General features: G+C 62.2%; 1 protein-coding gene across 1 annotated transcript in view; it reads right to left on the minus strand.

Annotated features, from left to right (window-relative positions):
- Positions 1-12246, minus strand: part of LOC141241405 (immunoglobulin superfamily member 3-like) — a 48336-nt gene that overhangs the window by 14785 nt on the left and 21305 nt on the right. The window lies entirely within an intron of this gene.

The raw sequence follows: 12246 nt of genomic DNA on the forward strand, positions 1-12246 counted from the left end.
AAAGAACTAAGTGGCGAGAGGGAGGGCCAGAGGAAAGACTAAGGGCGGAGAAGAGGACAGAGGGCAGAGGAAGACTTAAGGTCCTAAGCGAGAAGAGGGCAGAGGGCAGAGGAAGGAAGACTAAGGGCGAGAGGAGGACAGAGGGCAGAGGAAGACTAAGGGCGAGAGGAGGACAGAGGGCAGAGGAAGACTAAGGGCGAGAGGAGGACAGAGGGGCAGAGGAAGACTAAGGGCGAGAGAGGAGGACAGAGGGCAGAGGAAGACTAAGGGCGAGAAGAGGGCAGAGGGCAGAGGAAGACTAGGGCGAGAGGAGGACAGAGGGCAGAGGAAGACTAAGGGCGAGAGGAGGACAGAGGGCAGAGGAAGACTAAGGGCGAGAGGAGGGACAGAGGGCAGAGGAAGACTAAGGCGAGAGGAGGACAGAGGGCAGAGGAAGACTAAGGGCGAGAGAGGCGACAGGGCAGAGGAAGACTAAGGGCGAGAGGAGGACAGAGGAAGGAGACTAAGGGAGAGAGGGCAGAGGAAGACTAAGGGCGAGAGGAGGACAGAGGGAGAGGAAGACTAAGGGCGAGAGGAGGCAAGAGGGCAGAGGAAGACTAAGGGCGAGAAGAGGACAGAGGGCAGAGAAAGACTAAGGGCGAGAGGAGGACAGAGGGCAGAGAAAGACTAAGGGCGAGAGGAGGGCAGAGGAAGACTAAGGGCGAGAAGAGGACAGAGGGCAGAGGAAGACTAAGGGCGAGAAGAGGGCAGAGGGCAGAGGAAGACTAAGGGCGAGAGGAGGACAGAGGGCAGAGGAAGACTAAGGGCGAGAGGAGGACAGAGGGCAGAGGAAGACTAAGGGCGAGAGGAGGACAGAGGGCAGAGGAAGACTAAGGGCGAGAGGAGGACAGAGGGCAGAGGAAGACTAAGGGCGAGAGGAGGACAGAGGGCAGAGGAAGACTAAGGGCGAGAGGAGGACAGAGGGCAGAGGAAGACTAAGGGCGAGAGGAGGACAGAGGGCAGAGGAAGACTAAGGGCGAGAGGAGGACAGAGGGCAGAGGAAGACTAAGGGCGAGAGGAGGACAGAGGGCAGAGGAAGACTAAGGGCGAGAGGAGGACAGAGGGCAGAGGAAGACTAAGGGCGAGAGGAGGACAGAGGGCAGAGGAAGACTAAGGGCGAGAGGAGGACAGAGGGCAGAGGAAGACTAAGGGCGAGAGGAGGACAGAGGGCAGAGGAAGACTAAGGGCGAGAGGAGGACAGAGGGCAGAGGAAGACTAAGGGCGAGAGGAGGACAGAGGGCAGAGGAAGACTAAGGGCGAGAGGAGGACAGAGGGCAGAGGAAGACAGAGGGCGAGAGGAGGGCAGAGGAAGACTAAGGGCGAGAGGAGGACAGAGGGCAGAGAAAGACTAAGGGCGAGAGGAGGGCAGAGGAAGACTAAGGGCGAGAGGAGGGCGAGAGGAAGACAGAGGGCAGAGGAAGACTAAGGGCGAGAGGAGGGCAGAGGAAGACTAAGGGCGAGAGGAGGGCAGAGGAAGACTAAGGGCGAGAAGAGGGCAGAGGGCAGAGGAAGACTAAGGGCGAGAGGAGGACAGAGGGCAGAGGAAGACTAAGGGCGAGAGGAGGACAGAGGGCAGAGGAAGACTAAGGGCGAGAGGAGGACAGAGGGCAGAGGAAGACTAAGGGCGAGAGGAGGACAGAGGGCAGAGGAAGACTAAGGGCGAGAGGAGGACAGAGGGCAGAGGAAGACTAAGGGCGAGAGGAGGACAGAGGGCAGAGGAAGACTAAGGGCGAGAGGAGGACAGAGGGCAGAGGAAGACTAAGGGCGAGAGGAGGACAGAGGGCAGAGAAAGACTAAGGGCGAGAGGAGGGCAGAGGAAGACTAAGGGCGAGAGGAGGGCGAGAGGAAGACAGAGGGCAGAGGAAGACTAAGGGCGAGAGGAGGGCAGAGGAAGACTAAGGGCGAGAGGAGGGCAGAGGAAGACTAAGGGCGAGAAGAGGGCAGAGGGCAGAGGAAGACTAAGGGCGAGAGGAGGACAGAGGGCAGAGGAAGACTAAGGGCGAGAGGAGGACAGAGGGCAGAGGAAGACTAAGGGCGAGAGGAGGACAGAGGGCAGAGGAAGACTAAGGGCGAGAGGAGGACAGAGGGCAGAGGAAGACTAAGGGCGAGAGGAGGACAGAGGGCAGAGGAAGACTAAGGGCGAGAGGAGGACAGAGGGCAGAGGAAGACTAAGGGCGAGAGGAGGACAGAGGGCAGAGGAAGACTAAGGGCGAGAGGAGGACAGAGGGCAGAGGAAGACAGAGGGCGAGAGGAGGGCAGAGGAAGACTAAGGGCGAGAGGAGGACAGAGGGCAGAGAAAGACTAAGGGCGAGAGGAGGGCAGAGGAAGACAGAGGGCAGAGGAAGACTAAGGGCGAGAGGAGGGCAGAGGAAGACTAAGGGCGAGAAGAGGACAGAGGGCAGAGGAAGACTAAGGGCGAGAAGAGGGCAGAGGGCAGAGGAAGACTAAGGGCGAGAGGAGGACAGAGGGCAGAGGAAGACTAAGGGCGAGAGGAGGACAGAGGGCAGAGGAAGACTAAGGGCGAGAGGAGGACAGAGGGCAGAGGAAGACTAAGGGCGAGAGGAGGACAGAGGGCAGAGGAAGACTAAGGGCGAGAGGAGGACAGAGGGCAGAGGAAGACTAAGGGCGAGAGGAGGACAGAGGGCAGAGGAAGACTAAGGGCGAGAGGAGGACAGAGGGCAGAGGAAGACTAAGGGCGAGAGGAGGACAGAGGGCAGAGGAAGACTAAGGGCGAGAGGAGGACAGAGGGCAGAGGAAGACTAAGGGCGAGAGGAGGACAGAGGGCAGAGGAAGACTAAGGGCGAGAGGAGGACAGAGGGCAGAGGAAGACTGAGGGCGAGAGGAGGACAGAGGGCAGAGGAAGACTGAGGGCGAGAGGAGGACAGAGGAAGACTAAGGGCGAGAGGAGGACAGAGGGCAGAGAAAGACTAAGGGCGAGAGGAGGGCAGAGGAAGACTAAGGGCGAGAGGAGGGCGAGAGGAAGACAGAGGGCAGAGGAAGACTAAGGGCGAGAGGAGGGCAGAGGAAGACTAAGGGCGAGAGGAGGGCAGAGGAAGACTAAGGGCGAGAAGAGGGCAGAGGGCAGAGGAAGACTAAGGGCGAGAGGAGGACAGAGGGCAGAGGAAGACTAAGGGCGAGAGGAGGACAGAGGGCAGAGGAAGACTAAGGGCGAGAGGAGGACAGAGGGCAGAGGAAGACTGAGGGCGAGAGGAGGACAGAGGGCAGAGGAAGACTAAGGGCGAGAGGAGGACAGAGAAAGACTAAGGGCGAGAGGAGGGCGAGAGGAAGACAGAGGGCAGAGGAAGACTAAGGGCGAGAGGAGGGCAGAGGAAGACTAAGGGCGAGAGGAGGGCAGAGGAAGACTAAGGGCGAGAAGAGGGCAGAGGGCAGAGGAAGACTAAGGGCGAGAGGAGGACAGAGGGCAGAGGAAGACTAAGGGCGAGAGGAGGACAGAGGGCAGAGGAAGACTAAGGGCGAGAGGAGGACAGAGGGCAGAGGAAGACTAAGGGCGAGAGGAGGACAGAGGGCAGAGGAAGACTAAGGGCGAGAGGAGGACAGAGGGCAGAGGAAGACTAAGGGCGAGAGGAGGACAGAGGGCAGAGGAAGACTAAGGGCGAGAGGAGGACAGAGGGCAGAGGAAGACTAAGGGCGAGAGGAGGACAGAGGGCAGAGGAAGACTAAGGGCGAGAGGAGGACAGAGGGCAGAGGAAGACTAAGGGCGAGAGGAGGACAGAGGGCAGAGAAAGACTAAGGGCGAGAGGAGGGCAGAGGAAGACTAAGGGCGAGAGGAGGGCGAGAGGAAGACAGAGGGCAGAGGAAGACTAAGGGCGAGAGGAGGGCAGAGGGCAGAGGAAGACTAAGGGCGAGAGGAGGACAGAGGGCAGAGGAAGACTAAGGGCGAGAGGAGGACAGAGGGCAGAGGAAGACTAAGGGCGAGAGGAAGACAGAGGGCAGAGGAAGACTAAGGGCGAGAGGAGGGCAGAGGGCAGAGGAAGACTAAGGGCGAGAGGAGGACAGAGGGCAGAGGAAGACTAAGGGCGAGAGGAGGACAGAGGGCAGAGGAAGACTAAGGGCGAGAGGAGGACAGAGGGCAGAGAAAGACTAAGGGCGAGAGGAGGGCAGAGGAAGACTAAGGGCGAGAGGAGGGCAGAGGAAGACTAAGGGCGAGAGGAAGACAGAGGGCGAGAGGAGGGCAGAGGAAGACTAAGGGCGAGAGGAGGACAGAGGGCAGAGGAAGACTAAGGGCGAGAGGAGGACAGAGGGCAGAGGAAGACTAAGGGCGAGAGGAGGACAGAGGGCAGAGGAAGACTAAGGGCGAGAGGAGGACAGAGGGCAGAGAAAGACTAAGGGCGAGAGGAGGGCAGAGGAAGACTAAGGGCGAGAGGAGGGCAGAGGAAGACTAAGGGCGAGAGGAAGACAGAGGGCGAGAGGAGGGCAGAGGAAGACTAAGGGCGAGAGGAGGACAGAGGGCAGAGGAAGACTAAGGGCGAGAGGAGGGCAGAGGAAGACTAAGGGCGAGAGGAGGGCAGAGGAAGACTAAGGGCGAGAGGAGGGCGAGAGGAAGACTAAGGGCGAGAGGAGGGCAGAGGGCAGAGGAGGGCGAGAGGAAGACAGAGGGCGAGAGGAAGACAGAGGGCGAGAGGAAGACAGAGGGCGAGAGGAAGACAGAGGGCGAGAGGAAGACAGAGGGCGAGAGGAAGACAGAGGGCGAGAGGAAGACAGAGGGCGAGAGGAAGACAGAGGGCGAGAGGAAGACAGAGGGCGAGAGGAAGACAGAGGGCGAGAGGAAGACAGAGGGCGAGAGGAAGACAGAGGGCGAGAGGAAGACAGAGGGCGAGAGGAAGACAGAGGGCGAGAGGAAGACAGAGGGCGAGAGGAAGACAGAGGGCGAGAGGAAGACAGAGGGCGAGAGGAAGACAGAGGGCGAGAGGAAGACAGAGGGCGAGAGGAAGACAGAGGGCGAGAGGAAGACAGAGGGCGAGAGGAAGACAGAGGGCGAGAGGAAGACAGAGGGCGAGAGGAAGACAGAGGGCGAGAGGAAGACAGAGGGCGAGAGGAAGACAGAGGGCGAGAGGAAGACAGAGGGCGAGAGGAAGACAGAGGGCGAGAGGAAGACAGAGGGCGAGAGGAAGACAGAGGGCGAGAGGAAGACAGAGGGCGAGAGGAAGACAGAGGGCGAGAGGAAGACAGAGGGCGAGAGGAAGACAGAGGGCGAGAGGAAGACAGAGGGCGAGAGGAAGACAGAGGGCGAGAGGAAGACAGAGGGCGAGAGGAAGACAGAGGGCGAGAGGAAGACAGAGGGCGAGAGGAAGACAGAGGGCGAGAGGAAGACAGAGGGCGAGAGGAAGACAGAGGGCGAGAGGAAGACAGAGGGCGAGAGGAAGACAGAGGGCGAGAGGAAGACAGAGGGCGAGAGGAAGACAGAGGGCGAGAGGAAGACAGAGGGCGAGAGGAAGACAGAGGGCGAGAGGAAGACAGAGGGCGAGAGGAAGACAGAGGGCGAGAGGAAGACAGAGGGCGAGAGGAAGACAGAGGGCGAGAGGAAGACAGAGGGCGAGAGGAAGACAGAGGGCGAGAGGAAGACAGAGGGCGAGAGGAAGACAGAGGGCGAGAGGAAGACAGAGGGCGAGAGGAAGACAGAGGGCGAGAGGAAGACAGAGGGCGAGAGGAAGACAGAGGGCGAGAGGAAGACAGAGGGCGAGAGGAAGACAGAGGGCGAGAGGAAGACAGAGGGCGAGAGGAAGACAGAGGGCGAGAGGAAGACAGAGGGCGAGAGGAAGACAGAGGGCGAGAGGAAGACAGAGGGCGAGAGGAAGACAGAGGGCGAGAGGAAGACAGAGGGCGAGAGGAAGACAGAGGGCGAGAGGAAGACAGAGGGCGAGAGGAAGACAGAGGGCGAGAGGAAGACAGAGGGCGAGAGGAAGACAGAGGGCGAGAGGAAGACAGAGGGCGAGAGGAAGACAGAGGGCGAGAGGAAGACAGAGGGCGAGAGGAAGACAGAGGGCGAGAGGAAGACAGAGGGCGAGAGGAAGACAGAGGGCGAGAGGAAGACAGAGGGCGAGAGGAAGACAGAGGGCGAGAGGAAGACAGAGGGCGAGAGGAAGACAGAGGGCGAGAGGAAGACAGAGGGCGAGAGGAAGACAGAGGGCGAGAGGAAGACAGAGGGCGAGAGGAAGACAGAGGGCGAGAGGAAGACAGAGGGCGAGAGGAAGACAGAGGGCGAGAGGAAGACAGAGGGCGAGAGGAAGACAGAGGGCGAGAGGAAGACAGAGGGCGAGAGGAAGACAGAGGGCGAGAGGAAGACAGAGGGCGAGAGGAAGACAGAGGGCGAGAGGAAGACAGAGGGCGAGAGGAAGACAGAGGGCGAGAGGAAGACAGAGGGCGAGAGGAAGACAGAGGGCGAGAGGAAGACAGAGGGCGAGAGGAAGACAGAGGGCGAGAGGAAGACAGAGGGCGAGAGGAAGACAGAGGGCGAGAGGAAGACAGAGGGCGAGAGGAAGACAGAGGGCGAGAGGAAGACAGAGGGCGAGAGGAAGACAGAGGGCGAGAGGAAGACAGAGGGCGAGAGGAAGACAGAGGGCGAGAGGAAGACAGAGGGCGAGAGGAAGACAGAGGGCGAGAGGAAGACAGAGGGCGAGAGGAAGACAGAGGGCGAGAGGAAGACAGAGGGCGAGAGGAAGACAGAGGGCGAGAGGAAGACAGAGGGCGAGAGGAAGACAGAGGGCGAGAGGAAGACAGAGGGCGAGAGGAAGACAGAGGGCGAGAGGAAGACAGAGGGCGAGAGGAAGACAGAGGGCGAGAGGAAGACAGAGGGCGAGAGGAAGACAGAGGGCGAGAGGAAGACAGAGGGCGAGAGGAAGACAGAGGGCGAGAGGAAGACAGAGGGCGAGAGGAAGACAGAGGGCGAGAGGAAGACAGAGGGCGAGAGGAAGACAGAGGGCGAGAGGAAGACAGAGGGCGAGAGGAAGACAGAGGGCGAGAGGAAGACAGAGGGCGAGAGGAAGACAGAGGGCGAGAGGAAGACAGAGGGCGAGAGGAAGACAGAGGGCGAGAGGAAGACAGAGGGCGAGAGGAAGACAGAGGGCGAGAGGAAGACAGAGGGCGAGAGGAAGACAGAGGGCGAGAGGAAGACAGAGGGCGAGAGGAAGACAGAGGGCGAGAGGAAGACAGAGGGCGAGAGGAAGACTGAGGGCGAGAGGAAGACTGAGGGCGAGAGGAAGACTGAGGGCGAGAGGAAGACTGAGGGCGAGAGGAAGACTGAGGGCGAGAGGAAGACTGAGGGCGAGAGGAAGACTGAGGGCGAGAGGAAGACTGAGGGCGAGAGGAAGACTGAGGGCGAGAGGAAGACTGAGGGCGAGAGGAAGACTGAGGGCGAGAGGAAGACTGAGGGCGAGAGGAAGACTGAGGGCGAGAGGAAGACTGAGGGCGAGAGGAAGACTGAGGGCGAGAGGAAGACTGAGGGCGAGAGGAAGACTGAGGGCGAGAGGAAGACTGAGGGCGAGAGGAAGACTGAGGGCGAGAGGAAGACTGAGGGCGAGAGGAAGACTGAGGGCGAGAGGAAGACTGAGGGCGAGAGGAAGACTGAGGGCGAGAGGAAGACTGAGGGCGAGAGGAAGACTGAGGGCGAGAGGAAGACTGAGGGCGAGAGGAAGACTGAGGGCGAGAGGAAGACTGAGGGCGAGAGGAAGACTGAGGGCGAGAGGAAGACTGAGGGCGAGAGGAAGACTGAGGGCGAGAGGAAGACTGAGGGCGAGAGGAAGACTGAGGGCGAGAGGAAGACTGAGGGCGAGAGGAAGACTGAGGGCGAGAGGAAGACTGAGGGCGAGAGGAAGACTGAGGGCGAGAGGAAGACTGAGGGCGAGAGGAAGACTGAGGGCGAGAGGAAGACTGAGGGCGAGAGGAAGACTGAGGGCGAGAGGAAGACTGAGGGCGAGAGGAAGACTGAGGGCGAGAGGAAGACTGAGGGCGAGAGGAAGACTGAGGGCGAGAGGAAGACTGAGGGCGAGAGGAAGACTGAGGGCGAGAGGAAGACTGAGGGCGAGAGGAAGACTGAGGGCGAGAGGAAGACTGAGGGCGAGAGGAAGACTGAGGGCGAGAGGAAGACTGAGGGCGAGAGGAAGACTGAGGGCGAGAGGAAGACTGAGGGCGAGAGGAAGACTGAGGGCGAGAGGAAGACTGAGGGCGAGAGGAAGACTGAGGGCGAGAGGAAGACTGAGGGCGAGAGGAAGACTGAGGGCGAGAGGAAGACTGAGGGCGAGAGGAAGACTGAGGGCGAGAGGAAGACTGAGGGCGAGAGGAAGACTGAGGGCGAGAGGAAGACTGAGGGCGAGAGGAAGACTGAGGGCGAGAGGAAGACTGAGGGCGAGAGGAAGACTGAGGGCGAGAGGAAGACTGAGGGCGAGAGGAAGACTGAGGGCGAGAGGAAGACTGAGGGCGAGAGGAAGACTGAGGGCGAGAGGAAGACTGAGGGCGAGAGGAAGACTGAGGGCGAGAGGAAGACTGAGGGCGAGAGGAAGACTGAGGGCGAGAGGAAGACTGAGGGCGAGAGGAAGACTGAGGGCGAGAGGAAGACTGAGGGCGAGAGGAAGACTGAGGGCGAGAGGAAGACTGAGGGCGAGAGGAAGACTGAGGGCGAGAGGAAGACTGAGGGCGAGAGGAAGACTGAGGGCGAGAGGAAGACTGAGGGCGAGAGGAAGACTGAGGGCGAGAGGAAGACTGAGGGCGAGAGGAAGACTGAGGGCGAGAGGAAGACTGAGGGCGAGAGGAAGACTGAGGGCGAGAGGAAGACTGAGGGCGAGAGGAAGACTGAGGGCGAGAGGAAGACTGAGGGCGAGAGGAAGACTGAGGGCGAGAGGAAGACTGAGGGCGAGAGGAAGACTGAGGGCGAGAGGAAGACTGAGGGCGAGAGGAAGACTGAGGGCGAGAGGAAGACTGAGGGCGAGAGGAAGACTGAGGGCGAGAGGAAGACTGAGGGCGAGAGGAAGACTGAGGGCGAGAGGAAGACTGAGGGCGAGAGGAAGACTGAGGGCGAGAGGAAGACTGAGGGCGAGAGGAAGACTGAGGGCGAGAGGAAGACTGAGGGCGAGAGGAAGACTGAGGGCGAGAGGAAGACTGAGGGCGAGAGGAAGACTGAGGGCGAGAGGAAGACTGAGGGCGAGAGGAAGACTGAGGGCGAGAGGAAGACTGAGGGCGAGAGGAAGACTGAGGGCGAGAGGAAGACTGAGGGCGAGAGGAAGACTGAGGGCGAGAGGAAGACTAAGGGCGAGAGGAAGACTAAGGGCGAGAGGAAGACTAAGGGCGAGAGGAAGACTAAGGGCGAGAGGAAGACTAAGGGCGAGAGGAAGACTAAGGGCGAGAGGAAGACTAAGGGCGAGAGGAAGACTAAGGGCGAGAGGAGGACAGAGGGCAGAGGAAGACTAAGGGCGAGAGGAGGACAGAGGGCAGAGGAAGACTAAGGGCGAGAGGAGGACAGAGGGCAGAGGAAGACTAAGGGCGAGAGGAGGACAGAGGGCAGAGGAAGACTAAGGGCGAGAGGAGGACAGAGGGCAGAGGAAGACTAAGGGCGAGAGGAGGACAGAGGGCAGAGGAAGACTAAGGGCGAGAGGAGGACAGAGGGCAGAGGAAGACTATGGGCGAGAGGAGGACAGAGGGCAGAGGAAGACTAAGGGCGAGAGGAGGACAGAGGGCAGAGGAAGACTAAGGGCGAGAGGAGGATAGAGGGCAGAGGAAGACTAAGGGCGAGAGGAGGACAGAGGGCAGAGGAAGACTAAGGGCGAGAGGAGGACAGAGGGCAGAGGAAGACTAAGGGCGAGAGGAGGATAAAAGGCAGAGGAAGACTAAGGGCGGGAGGAGGATAGAGAGCAGAGGAAGACTAAGGGCGAGAGGAGTGAGGTGGGCAGAGGAAGACTAAGGGCGAGAGGAGGACAGAGGGCAGAGGAAGACTAAGGGCGAGAGGAGGACAGAGGGCAGAGGAAGACTAAGGGCGAGAGGAGGACAGAGGGCAGAGGAAGACTAAGGGCGGGAGGAGGACAGAGGGCAGAGGAAGACTAATACCCCCGTCTCACATAGCGAGATCGCTGCTGTGTCACGGTTTCGATGTCGCTATGTGTGACACTTTGCAGCGATCAGGCCCCTGCTGTGAGGTCGCTGATCGCTGCAAAATGTCCTGGACCATTTTTTGGTCGTTGCCCTCCCGCTGGTCAGCACACATCGCTGTTTGTGACCAGCGGGAGCCGCGATCGGGCTGGAAACCAGGATAAACAGCGGGTTACTAGGGGCACACGCACTTAGTAACCCGCTGTTTATCATGGTTACGAGCCTGCTAAAGTGAGCGGTAACCTCCCGCTCACCGTAGCAGAGAGGTAACCAGGATAAACAGCGGGTTACTAAGTGCGTGTGCCCCTAATAACCCGCTGTTTATCCTGGTTACCAGCCTGCTCCTGCTTCAGCAAGCTGGTAACCAGGAGCAGGACATCGTGGAAAGATTCTTTCCACGATGTCGCTGCTCCCCTGATTGTTGGTGAGCCTGCCTGTTTGACAGCTCACCAGCGACCACAGAGCGACGCAGCAACGATCCCTGACAGGTCGTATCGTTATCGGGATCGTTGCAGCGTCGCTAAGTGTGACGGGGCCTTAAGGGCGAGAGGCAGAGCGCGAGGGCGGGAGAGGCAGAGCGCGAGGGCGGGAGAGGCAGAGCGCGAGGGCGGGAGAGGCAGAGCGCGAGGGCGGGAGAGGCAGAGAGAGAGGGCGGGAGAGGCAGAGAGAGAGGGCGGGAGAGGCAGAGAGAGAGGCAGAGCGCGAGGGCGGGAGAGGCAGAGCGCGAGGGCGGGAGAGGCAGAGCGCGAGGGCGGGAGAGGCAGAGCGCGAGGGCGGGAGAGGCAGAGCGCGAGGGCGGGAGAGGCAGAGCGCGAGGGCGGGAGAGGCAGAGCGCGAGGGCGGGAGAGGCAGAGCGCGAGGGCGGGAGAGGCAGAGCGCGAGGGCGGGAGAGGCAGAGCGCGAGGGCGGGAGAGGCAGAGCGCGAGGGCGGGAGAGGCAGAGCGCGAGGGCGGGAGAGGCAGAGCGCGAGGGCGGGAGAGGCAGAGCGCGAGGGCGGGAGAGGCAGAGCGCGAGGGCGGGAGAGGCAGAGCGCGAGGGCGGGAGAGGCAGAGCGCGAGGGCGGGAGAGGCAGAGCGCGAGGGCGGGAGAGGCAGAGCGCGAGGGCGGGAGAGGCAGAGCGCGAGGGCGGGAGAGGCAGAGCGCGAGGGCGGGAGAGGCAGAGCGCGAGGGCGGGAGAGGCAGAGCGCGAGGGCGGGAGAGGCAGAGCGCGAGGGCGGGAGAGGCAGAGCGCGAGGGCGGGAGAGGCAGAGCGCGAGGGCGGGAGAGGCAGAGCGCGAGGGCGGGAGAGGCAGAGCGCGAGGGCGGGAGAGGCAGAGCGCGAGGGCGGGAGAGGCAGAGCGCGAGGGCGGGAGAGGCAGAGCGCGAGGGCGGGAGAGGCAGAGCGCGAGGGCGGGAGAGGCAGAGCGCGAGGGCGGGAGAGGCAGAGCGCGAGGGCGGGAGAGGCAGAGCGCGAGGGCGGGAGAGGCAGAGCGCGAGGGCGGGAGAGGCAGAGCGCGAGGGCGGGAGAGGCAGAGCGCGAGAGCCAGAGCGCGAGCCAGAGCGCGAGGGCGGGAGAGCCAGAGCGCGAGGGCGGGAGAGCCAGAGCGCGAGGGCGGGAGAGCCAGAGCGCGAGCCAGAGCGCGAGGGCGGGAGAGCCAGAGCGCGAGCCAGAGCGCGAGGGCGGGAGAGCCAGAGCGCGAGCCAGAGCGCGAGGGCGGGAGAGCCAGAGCGCGAGCCAGAGCGCGAGGGCGGGAGAGGCAGAGCGCGAGGGCGGGAGAGCCAGAGCGCGAGCCAGAGCGCGAGGGCGGGAGAGGCAGAGCGCGAGCCAGAGCGCGAGGGCGGGAGAGGCAGAGCGCGAGCCAGAGCGCGAGGGCGGGAGAGGCAGAGCGCGAGCCAGAGCGCGAGGGCGGGAGAGCCAGAGCGCGAGGGCGGGAGAGGCAGAGCGCGAGCCAGAGCGCGAGGGCGGGAGAGCCAGAGCGCGAGCCAGAGCGCGAGGGCGGGAGAGCCAGAGCGCGAGCCAGAGCGCGAGGGCGGGAGAGCCAGAGCGCGAGCCAGAGCGCGAGGGCGGGAGAGCCAGAGCGCGAGCCAGAGCGCGAGGGCGGGAGAGCCAGAGCGCGAGCCAGAGCGCGAGGG

The sequence above is a fragment of the Phyllobates terribilis genome, unplaced genomic scaffold (genome assembly GCF_046119375.1).
Source record: "Phyllobates terribilis strain yellow unplaced genomic scaffold, ASM4611937v1 Scaffold_2__4_contigs__length_985480577, whole genome shotgun sequence".
NCBI lineage: Eukaryota > Metazoa > Chordata > Amphibia > Anura > Dendrobatidae > Phyllobates > Phyllobates terribilis.